The sequence below is a fragment of the Solanum verrucosum genome, unplaced genomic scaffold, assembly GCF_900185275.1.
Source record: "Solanum verrucosum unplaced genomic scaffold, falcon-dt-bn FXZP01000029.1, whole genome shotgun sequence".
In the NCBI taxonomy this organism is placed as follows: Eukaryota; Viridiplantae; Streptophyta; class Magnoliopsida; order Solanales; family Solanaceae; genus Solanum; species Solanum verrucosum.
The window spans coordinates 944,049-956,045 of record NW_026020357.1 but is presented as its reverse complement, the minus strand read 5'-3'; the positions used below and the strand labels follow the sequence as shown (position 1 = coordinate 956,045).

Below are 11,997 nucleotides of genomic sequence, written 5' to 3'. Positions count from 1 at the left end.
TTATGGAGATCCCAAACAGTTTTTCTTCATTAAAGTCAATCACATAGTACGGAAGCCAATATTCAACCCTGATGATTAAGGAATATGTTGCAGATATGATGCGAGAAGACAAGCTTGGGGGTAATCTTCAACATGTGAGTTTGTGCGTGAAATGGGGTCCTTATTTCCAGGCATTTGATAAGATTATATCAACTTCGACAGAATGACCATTAAAACTTTGCCTTTTGTGACAACTTTATATCTACTCACAATTTCTATAGAATCTGCTTGCTGCATTTATTGCCGTCACCATCCCATAAAACAGCAAAATGGACACCGCCTCTTTGATTTTATTGTGCATATTACATTAGGTGAACTACAATGACTAATGACGATCGATGATAACAACAAATCCAAGTAAAAATGCAGAAAAGGTTCTATCAAAAGAAATATACAAACTGAGAAAGAATGTGCTTGCTGTCAGACCTTTCAAGAATGATAATACATGATATTTTTGGAAAAACTGTGATAAAAAAGCACGAGTTATAACAAGACACTCAAAACTGTACAACCATCTCAAATTATCAGTTCTTTGTTCATTCTAATTCAATTATTAGCTATTCAGGCATGCCATTCAAGATTGTATAACCTTGCATTGAGAGACAAGATCTTTCATAGGGAGTGAACGGATGAATTGAATTGTATAATCGTTCATCTATTAGTTATCGAATAACATATTGTACATAAATCTTTTCTAAATTCTTACTCCCAATACGGAAAAGCAAATTAAGAAGAAAAAACATGGATATCTGCAAAAATCATCATATATTCATACTACATATATTACAACTTAATGGTCCTAATTCTTGAATCATTTACACAACTATTAACCAATCTTTTCTTGCTAATACAAGTACAGAAAAGCAGATAAAAATTTGAGAATCCAGATATTCCAATCACAAGTACGAATGAAAAATATGGGCCTAATTCTTGAATAACGAACCTTAGAAAATAATTTGAAATTAACTTTGATAATAAACTAGGATGCCAATATAGCCCAATTTTATCACCAACACCCAATCTACTATCCTTGATCAATTTCACAATGGATAGAGAATAGCCACCATTACTCACAATATCCATATAATGAATACCATTTTCAATAAAATCATGAATCTGCTTGCTGCTTTTATTGAAGTCACTAGACCAGAAAATAGCAAAATGGACACCGTCTCTTTGATGTTACTATGCATATTCTGTTAGATGAACCGTGGAGAACTACATTAACTAATGCTAATGCAGACACTTGGTTACTAGAATTCAATAACAATATAAATTCAGATCAGTAAAATCGAGGTGTGAAAATGATCAATGATATCGTCAAACCCAAGTAAAAATGCAGAAAGGTATAGACCAAGAAAGAATGTGTTTGTTTTAAGACCTTTCAAGATCAAACAACTTGAGTTATCATAAGAGTTAAGCTCTTGTTCCCTTATTTAAGGTATGGACTTTACTATTATGGATATTTATTTTTCTCTACTGATATTTCAAGAGTTGAAGTTGCCTTTCTTCTTCTATCCTTCTTTTACTCTATTTATTAGCTAGCATTTTCTAAAATAGTTGAGCAGCCAACAACTTCGATTATGCAGAAAAATGGAAACAAAGACCTGAAGAATGTAGCCTTATTCTTGTGCTAATGCAAAAGCTTTCAGTCAGTTTAGTCTTATGTTACAAAATCAGTTTTGTCTTAAGTTAATACATCTATGTTCAATTTAGAAATCACAATCCACTGTTCATAATGCCCTAATACTTTGTATTCTGATTTTCTATAGATCACTTATTTACTACACTCAATTGTACAAAATCCATCAACTTAAAGATTCACTATGATGATTAAGAGGTAATCTTCTACCATTGAGTTTGTGTGAGAAATGTGGTCCTTAATTAGGTCATGTTAGATCCTAATTTTCAGGCATTTTTTATGAGTATATCAACTAATTTCTCACATTAAGCTCATTTCTAGGTTGGTAAAGAACATCAAAACTATTTAAACTATTACACAAACTTAAAAGAGCACTATAATAATATATAGGGAATGAAAACACAAGTCCAAAAAGGGAATTGCGCAGACTGAATTGGGAACTTCAAGAATTCCAATTTAATAATTATGTCTTCAACTATTACAATTATATGAAAGAGTAATACTAAACCAAAGACTATGATAGTATGTTGTTTCTGGTCCTAAATTACTAGACCTTTCCACTAAGAGCCAACCTGAGAAAGCAATTTGAACACTAAATTGGAAGATCTAGGATCCCAATAAAGCCCAATTTCATCACCTTCACCCAATCCGCAACCCTTGAACAATTCGCTGCACCAAAGAGAAAAATCATCACTATACACCTTCCTTAACCAAACACTTCCTCCTTCATACTTTTTAGGGACAGTCCCCTCAGTTACATCACATATGTCAACACACATTGTAGTTGTTCTCCAAACTTTTGGCCATGTCCAAAGTTCAATATCGAAGGATGTACTCAAACATCTAAAAAATTGGAATCATTAGCATTCCTACAATGATCTCGTCATGGGTAATCTTTTTCTTCATTTGCCATGGGTTTTGCAGATCAATTTTTGGGGCAGGGTATAAGTCATTTATCTCCACTAGTTCTCGAGTCACTATATGTTGTGTGTTGTTAACTTTGCAAGCTTCTTCTTCAACTTTAGATGGAAAGAAATTGTAAAAGAAGGTCTTCTTCATCCTATTCAAAGGCCTCTGATCAGACATCAAAGAAACCAAGGAAGGATACAATTCTTAAGAAAATAAAGCACTGAAAAAGAGTGAGAGGTAGTAACACGTTATAAAGATGCAAATTAGGTTTTCTATTCCAACTTTGAGAAAGAATCAAAGAAAATTATTACTCTTTTTAAATTTTGAACTTGTTTCAGAGAAAAGTTATAAAATAGAATAAATGTGTCATTTTAGCATTTGAATCCGGGATAATAATTCCAAGATTTTTATCTTACTTGAAGTGTGGACAAAAATATGAGTTTAACTAATATCCATCAACGGTGTAGAAATTTTTACACGCAAGTAACTAAATGGGCAAATAAAATTTTGGTCCTGATTCTTGAATCATTTAAACAACTATCAGCCAATCTTTTCTTGCAAATACAAGTACAGTAAAGCAGACTAAAAATTGAGAATCCAAATATTCCAATCATACGCCTAATTTGTGAATCAGGAACCTTAGAAAATAATTTTAAAATTAACTTTGCTCAATTTCACGATGGATTGAGAATTCATGATTACTCAACTTCCTAAATGGAGTCCGCAACTTTCAAAAGTAAGTTCTTCCTGGGTAATCTTTTCCCCGATGTGCCTTACGGTATTTGGATCAAATATCAGGGGAGGCCATATGTCTATTAGCTCATGTATTTTTACCCGAGATGTGTTGTTAACTTTTAGGCTTCTTCAGCATTTGATGTCATGAAACTAACGAGAGTATATATTTGCGAGTCATTATTTTGATAAACGGCTATTTATGTCATTATTTTCTTATTTATTTTTCTGATTTAAGCAAATAGATTACCATTTACATTTTATCCTTATGTGAACTTTGTCCAAAATATAACCCTTGAGAAATTATCCTCCCGGATAATATTAGATTGGCTTTAATGTGTGCTCATATATTTCTCATCATTAGATACAACATAATAGGCTATTGTCTGATGTTTGTAATAACTTACATAATTTTAGATCGTACTCAGACATTTCTCATACGATTATTGGCTTGCTCAAAAGGGATCTTTAGATTGTTGCCTGAAAGGTATGTAAACGTGTAAAAGATTATTTTTTTTAAAGAAAGTTATTTATTATAGAGAACGGCAAAGGGCCAAATATACCCCTATACTATAGAAAATAGTTCAAATATACCCGTAGTTATACTTTTGGGCTAAAAATACCCCTCCCATTTACTTTCGGGCTAAATATACCCTTATGACTAACAAATGATACGTGAATGGCCAGGATTAAAATAACTATTCAATTTAAAATAAATCAAATTCAGATATAACCCACCTGACCCGACCCGACCCAATAATTTAACCCAACATAATCCCCAATTTATCTTTCAAACAAGAAACCTAGCTAATGTCCGATTGAGTTCTCTCCAGAAAACTTACTTCAACTTTGACTTCTTAAATTTCACATTTTCTATCAAACTATCAAAGAGTTAATTTACTTATCCCTGGAATTGAAATAAGTATCATCAACATCCCAAATTTTAAATTGTGGCATTACTAAAATCCAGCTCACAAAACTATCAATAAACCACTAAACGACAATAATAGAAATATCTCATATCCTTTAACTCACACTATATTGATCAAATTCATCCAAAACTGCTTCTCCACAAAACACCAAGTATCTACAAACACTAAGAAGAATTCATAAAACACAACACAAGTCATAAATTATACACAAATATCTTAGTCTACAAAATAAGTCTAAGGATAATGATTATGTGGTGGCGTGTTTTCCACATGCTCCTTTGCATCATCTTCATGAGTAGGCTCATCTACAAGATTTCGTACTTGATGGTTGTCATAAACAAGACACCGTGTTGGTGTATTATTATCCCTTTTCTCGTTGATTACCGTGATTGATTCCCATCTATGGATTCCAAAGAGCAAGTGGGATAATAAACAAGTCTGATTTTATTATTCCAGCGTTTGTTGTGGCGTGAAAAGGTGCAGCAATTTAAGAACTTAAAGTTGAAGTAAGTTTTCCGGAGAGAACTCAATCGGACATTAGGTTTCTTGTTTGAAAGATAAATTGGGTGGGTCAATAAGTTAGGTCGGGTTAAATTATTTGGCGGGGCGGGTTATATCTGAATTTAATTATTTTAAAATGAATAGTTGTTTTAATCCTGACCGTCCACGTGTCGTCTGTTAATCATAAGAGTATATTTAGCCGAAAGTATAACGGGAGGGTATATTTTAGCCCAAAAGTATAACTAGGGGTATATTTAAACTATTTCCTATAGTACAGGGGTTTATTTTTTGCTTTTCCATAAAAGAGAAAAGGCTCAAATATGCCATCGAACTTTAGAAAATTTCACAAGGTGTCCCCCAAATATAGTTGTCTTGATTTATTTCCACCATAAGAAAAGTGTTTAAGGTTAGACTCTTGCACACTCATGGACTCCTGTTTCAAATTTTGAAGTTCTCTTACCTTTGTTTCCCTTAGCTCACATCGAAAGAAGCGCCCTAAGAAAGCACCTTCAAACACCGCCCAACTCAAAAGTGGTGCCCTCTCTACCCTTCTCTTCTTCTATTGGTCATGCAATATTCTAACAACACCTTTGATTTGGTATGAAGCTAACTCCACACGCTCTACATCGCAACACGCATAACCTCAAACACTTTCTGAAGTTCTTCCATAAAGTTCTTCGAATCCTTAGTGATATTTGACCTTGTGAGCTCTGGGGGATTCATTCTCAAGAACTCAGAGATTTTAGATGTATCAACCATATCCTGACGACCCACTCTTTGTTGACCAGCCTGATTTGCCACAACCTGAGTCAACATCTGAAGAGCCTTCCTAAACTTAGCATTGGTGACCTCTTCCTAAGGGGTTGCACTGTTGGTCCATTGGGAACCTCTTGACCTCGATGATTAACATTCCTTCTAGTAGGACGTCCGCGAATAGCTCTTCGTGGAGGCATGATCTGAAAATATGCGCGTAGGCACGAGTTAGAGGAAACTTTTATAGAGTTGAACTCTATCACACGAAAAGGAGAAAGAAGAAGTGAAATGTTTCATAAATGTCGTAACCTCCTAATTATAGATGTGGTGCGCTTCACACCAATAAAAAGGGCTCTATAGAAATGGCTTCATAGACACCCTAGGACTCTTGGACTCAGTGCTCTTATACCAAGTTTTTCACGTCCAGAGCCTGCACCATGGACATCGGCGACACTCGAGAACCATTGCAGGTCCTCAAGCAAACCCTTGGCCTAGCTAACTAGTTAGCAGAAGGCTTACTCAAGCAAAATGGACTCTAAGTACACAATTAAACTCAAAATGTGTCAATTATAACTTAACTCAATGAATATCTAGAAACACTTAATAAAACATAAGCAACTGTCTTAAGGTCTCAAAACATCAACAAGGAAAATAATGAGAGACTCCTCAACTTCTAACTATATATGAAGCCTCTAAATACTAAGATAGATGTCAAGTCAAGACCCTCAACAACTTATCAAAATAAAATATATAAATGTGAAGCCCTCCAAAAAGCAAGCTGACTCACCAAAGCTACTTGGAGTGAAAATTGTATCAACGAAACACATGTTGATGACCTTGAACACATGTATCTGCATCATAAATAAAATATAGGTCAAATGACATCAGTACATTGAATGTACGAGCATGCAGAGGGAACTAAAAGCATACATAACTTAAGTTATAAGACTTGAAGACATACTCACCTCAACTCAAATCCAATACAAAAGCAATACTAAGAGATGCATTATTTAAAGCTTTATAAAAAATGGGAAAATGCATAAGTACCCCCCCAGCCTATACCCGAAATCCCAGGGACACACCTAACCTTTACTAAGGTCCTATTACCCCCCCGAACTTATTTTATATGTAATATTCTACCCCTTTTTGGCCTACGTGGCACTGTTTTGTGGGCCCAGCGCATGTTGACAGTTTTTTCGAGGATAGTGCCACATAGGATGAAAAGGGGTAGAATATTATAGATAAATTAAGTTCGGGAGGGTAATAGGACTTTAGTAAAGGTTAGGTGTGTCTCTGCGATTTCGGGCATAGGCTGGGGGGGTACTTATGCATTTTCCCAAACAGAAATATTAACTCAAGATGCATAAAAATACAATGGTTATTCCTTACTCTTATTTGGGAGATTCTCTAACCGACAACCATCATTATGAGCTATGTGATGATACGTCTCTCCTATGCTGCCAGAATTGTCCTATACCTTATGAGGGTATAGAACACCTAAACTAAGTGGATCCACTAAGCTATGCTTAAAAGCAATAAGGAATCGTCTAAAAAGTATGAGTCTTTACCCATGTTGGCTACATGGTTTATGAGGAATTTGAGTTGTCTAAACCCATACCCATAGCAGTGCTCAATAATACTCCCAATAATATTTAAACAGATGTTCAAATGTATAAAATATAAATCTTTCTCAATTTGAGGTAATTACACAAAAGATCCTTTTAAAAGAAGTAATACTCTGAAACATCTCTGAACTCATAAACTTATTTAGAAATCAACCTTTCTCACTTTAAATGTAAAACGTGTTACATTTGGGAATACGTTTTTGCCTTATACTCTTTTTAAATCATGAATACAACTCTCCTCATTCTCATGTTTACTTTCTCAAGACTTGGTTCAAAATCATTTTTGACTACAAAAGAATTTCAAATGACTCAAAAAGGCCTCTTGAACTTTCCTCTAAAACTTACTTTGGTTTGGAATGTAAATTAATAAATGTGATTAGGACATGTCAAATCTCTCAAGGATTAATAGAGATTTTAGGAGCTAATACAAAGAAGAGAATGTAGTCACAATTCAAAGGAACACTCAGAAAGAAGCACGGAAGGAAAAAGGACCAGGTGACCCTGGCGCACTACTGGCGCAGTGTGCCAAGCCCCAAACTACTGACCAGAAGTTCTAGTGCTATGGTGGCGCAGATCCCCACCCCCATACCTAGAAATCCGATGAATGTTTATACTCAATTTAGGGTCCTAACTCATTTGGAATGGAGGAAATTCTCCTTAACTATTCTTGATTCTCAAACCCAACATGATTATATGAGGAATTCAACACAATCCCTTTGGGAAACACAACCTTTACAAAGGATTCACAATACATAAGAATTTGCAACCTCCATTGTTAAAAAATTGAACAATTATCAACAACTATTCAAGAAGCCTTTAGATACAATGATTTCATGGATATATTAGATGCAGGGTGTGAGGAAAATCAAGTCCATCACTTTGAGAAGCCTTACATACCTGAATAAAACAATGTTCTTGGCAAAATCCCCATTTCTTGAAAGAACGCTTGAAACCCTTCCCTTTTCTACTCTTGAAACGTCTCTCTAAATCTCTAATTGTTTAGGAACATGAAAAAGTGGTCTAAATCTGATTAGACCCTTATTTGGGGTGAAAAAAAAATGTTTCTAAGCCTAGTGAAAAAAGTAAAAGCCAAAATACTTTTTTTAAAATGAATGGAATGCCTTAAATAGAGAGGCTTCACTCAAACATGCATAACTTCTTACTCTGATTTTGATATTGAGAAAATTTACTGGCGTTGGAAAGATGACTCAAAGACCTTCTATTTGATATCTCATGGGCCACCTAATTCTTTATGCTCTAAAAGATATGGCTGTTTGACGTTGACCCAAAACTAAAAACTGATGGGTGACTTGTACGAATCTTTATTTAGCTCTTTCGAAGTCTGAGGTGTTACAGATCACCTATTAGTAGATGTTTATTTTACATACTAACAACAATGAGGGCTTGTATCGAAATCTCCTAAACTATCATTGCTTAGGAAAATTTCATACCTAAACTACATTGTTCTCATATTAGAACACCTCTATTTTACTCTATCTGATTTTAAAAAATAAATAAAAAGAGAGCATTATAGTAATATAAGTACAGGAAAGGGATCATGCAGACTAAATTGGGAACTTTATGAATCATCATACTACAAAATTTTCAATTTCATAATCAAATCTTTAACTATTACAACTATATGAAAGAGTAACACTTATAAAAAGACTATGGTATGTGGTTTTTGGTCCTAAATTCTTTGAATGTTCACTAAGAGCGAACCTGAGAAAGTAATTTGAATATTAAACTTGAAGATCTAGGATCCCAATAAAGTCCCATTTCATCATCAACGCCTAATCCACTATCGTTGAACAATTCGATGCATGAAAGAGAAAAGTCATCATTTTATAGATTCCTTAAGCAAACACTTCCACCTTCATACTTCTTAGGAACATTCTCCTTAGTAACATCCCACATGTCAACAGGCATACCATACCCGTTCTCAACACTTTTGGCCATGTCCAACGTCCAGTAAAGAAGAATGTACTCAAACGTCTCAACAAATGGAATCACCAGTTTTCGTACAACGACCTCATCATGGGTAATATTTAACTTGATGTGCCATGGGTTTTCCAGATCTATTTTTGGGGGAGGATATATATCCCTTATCTCAATTAGTTCTCGAGTCAATACATGTGTAGTGTTGTTAAGTTTGTAAGATTCTTCTTCATCTTTTGATGGAAAGAAATTGTAAAAAAGGGGTCCTCTTAAGACTAAGCAAAGATTTTTTATTTGGGATTGAAGAAATTGTTATAACGATACAATTCCCAAAAAATTATTACACAGAAAAAGAGAGAGGCAGGAGCGCTTCAATTTATAACAATAAAATCTAAACAAATAAGGTTTGAATATATATTCCTACTTTCAGAGGGAAACTCAGAAAGTTATTACTTTTGGTCCGAATAACATTCAGTTTTTTTAAATTATTCTCTTTATTTTAATTTGTTTGTATTTTGAATTTGTACCTAATTTTAGAAAATAAATAAAAAATTTATATCTTGTGGTCTTGTTTGGCATATGACCAAAATTTTGAATCAAATTTCAAAATTTTGTATTCTACTTTTATTTAAAAGTAAATTCGATTTTGAAACGTTGAATAAAATAGGAAGTAGACAAACAAAAATATTTTTCTCATCTTTCTCTTTTCTGTTTGCAATATTTCTCTGCAATGACTTGTTCTTCTTATTTTGACCAAACAATTGAGATTCATCCGGCTTACTAGGCAGATTTCTTCAATACCCAAAGTGCCCAAACGCCGCCAACTATCATTGAAAGATAGTCCTCTTGAGGAGACAGAAAAATCCCCTCCAAGCAATAGTTATGAAGCTCTTGTGTTGTAGTTGTATTGTTCAGTTACCGCAAATCATAAAACTAGTAATATGTAGAAACATATTTCTTTGATAATAATTGCAAGGATTCGAATAGTCGATTAAATGAATTTAGGAATCACATTCCTCAATTCAAAAACTCCCCAATACTGCACTTTAATCAGGATTATTAGTTCAGAAGTTGATGATTTCTTGCTTAATTACAATCCGTAGATTCAAAGAGAAACTGTGAATCTGGAATTCATTAAATGCTTCTATCAGAACCTCGGTCTTAGAAAGGGCTAATATTAGAAATAGCCAATTTAAGATTTGTGCAAGTTAGTCTTCAATTGTGAGTTTTGGGTCAACTTCAAATGACCATAACTTTCAGCACAGTATGAGTTAGGTGGTCCATAAGATATTAAATGAAAGGCCTTTGAGTCCTCTTTCCAACTCCACCTAGTTTACTAAAATCCAAGTTAGGATGACGAAGATTTGCCCATTTGAGTTCAGCATGTCCAGTTATAGATATTTATCCGAATTAAGAAGGGGTACTGTGGTCTTTTTCTTAACCCACTAAGCCCACACGTTTTTTCAACCAAATTAGGGGTCAAAGTTGCTTAATATCAGTTTACGCTAAAGTCTAAAATGTTTTGGAAAATTAGGGCAAAGATCAAAGAGGAGAAAAGGGAGAAAAGCTTCAAGCGTTCAAGATTTCTTGCGATCTTGAGGAATTTCGCCAAGGATTTGATCCTTTCGAAGTATGTAAGCTTTCATAGTAATGGGTTCGTTCACCCTTATGCCAATCATGAGTTTCTTTATTAATTTTCATCCATGAAAATCCGTGTATTTAGGTTCTTGACGAATTTCTTGAGGTTTCATTCTTCATTCTTTGTAAATGGGGTTTTGATGAGTTCTTGAGGCGAGGGTATTGATTTTGATGGTTTTTCATGAGGAAATTTGAGTTGATTTTCGTTTACTTATGTTGGGTATACGAATATAAGAGATTTTAGAAGAAATCAATCGGTTCTAGGTGAATTAGGGCCAAAAATTGAGAAGAAAAATTCGTCAGGATGTTCTGGAAACAGGTTGGGGAGTCGCGCCCTCTATGCACCAGCAGGGCTGGCGTTGGGCGTGAGCAGTGCACCAAAAACTAGCTCCAGTAAGAGGAGGCCTGGCGTGGCGTGCTACCCCTGCGCCACAAGCGTTAGACCACTTTTCTTCTTCGTTCTCGTTCCGTACTTGTTCCTTTGAGTCGAGATTTCATTCCCTTCTTTATCCTAACTATTTAAACCTTCATTAATTATCGAGAGATCTTATATATCATGAAACATAACTCTTGAATTTACATTTCAAATTCAAGAAAAGATTAAGAGTCAAGTTTGAGAGAACCTTTTGAGTCATTTTGAGAAGTCTTTGACAAACTTTTAAAACTTGTTGTAAGACTAGAGTACTTGAGTATGAGGATGAGGATAGTTGAATTCATGTTTTCAAAATGAATATAAGGGAACTAATTATTCCCAAGGTTAAATGTTTTACATTTAAAATAAGAGGAAACTTTGATTTCCAAATGAGTTCATGAGGAGTTTTTGAGCACTATCTCTTTTAAGAGAACCTTTTGAGTAATAATCTCAAAGTTTGAGGATGAGGAAATGTTGTTAAGCATATGAGCATGAGTTATATTATTTGGAGTACTATTGAACACCAATATGGGTACGAGTTTAGACAACTCAAAGTCCTCATAAACTATGTATGCGAACATGGGTAAAGGGGCATACTTTTAGACGATTTAGTATTTCTTTAAGCATAGTTTAGTGGATCCACTTAGTTAAGGATGTCTAATACTCTGGTAAGGTATAGGACAGCTCTGGCAGCATGGGCGAGACGGTGTATCATCACATAGCTCATAGTGATTGTTATCAGTTAGATAATCTCCCAAATAAGAGTAAAGTGTTTATTATTGTATTTTTTAAAATACATTGAGTTATTATCTATTGTTTTAAAAGCTTTCTTTATACTGCATCTTTATTGTTGCTTTTATATTGAATTGAGTTGAG

General features: G+C 34.3%; 1 pseudogene; it reads right to left on the bottom strand.

Moving 5' to 3' along the window:
* Positions 1–2,241: 2,241 nt before the first annotated feature.
* On the bottom strand, positions 2,242–2,767 carry LOC125837740 (uncharacterized; annotated as a pseudogene).
* Positions 2,768–11,997: the final 9,230 nt, after the last annotated feature.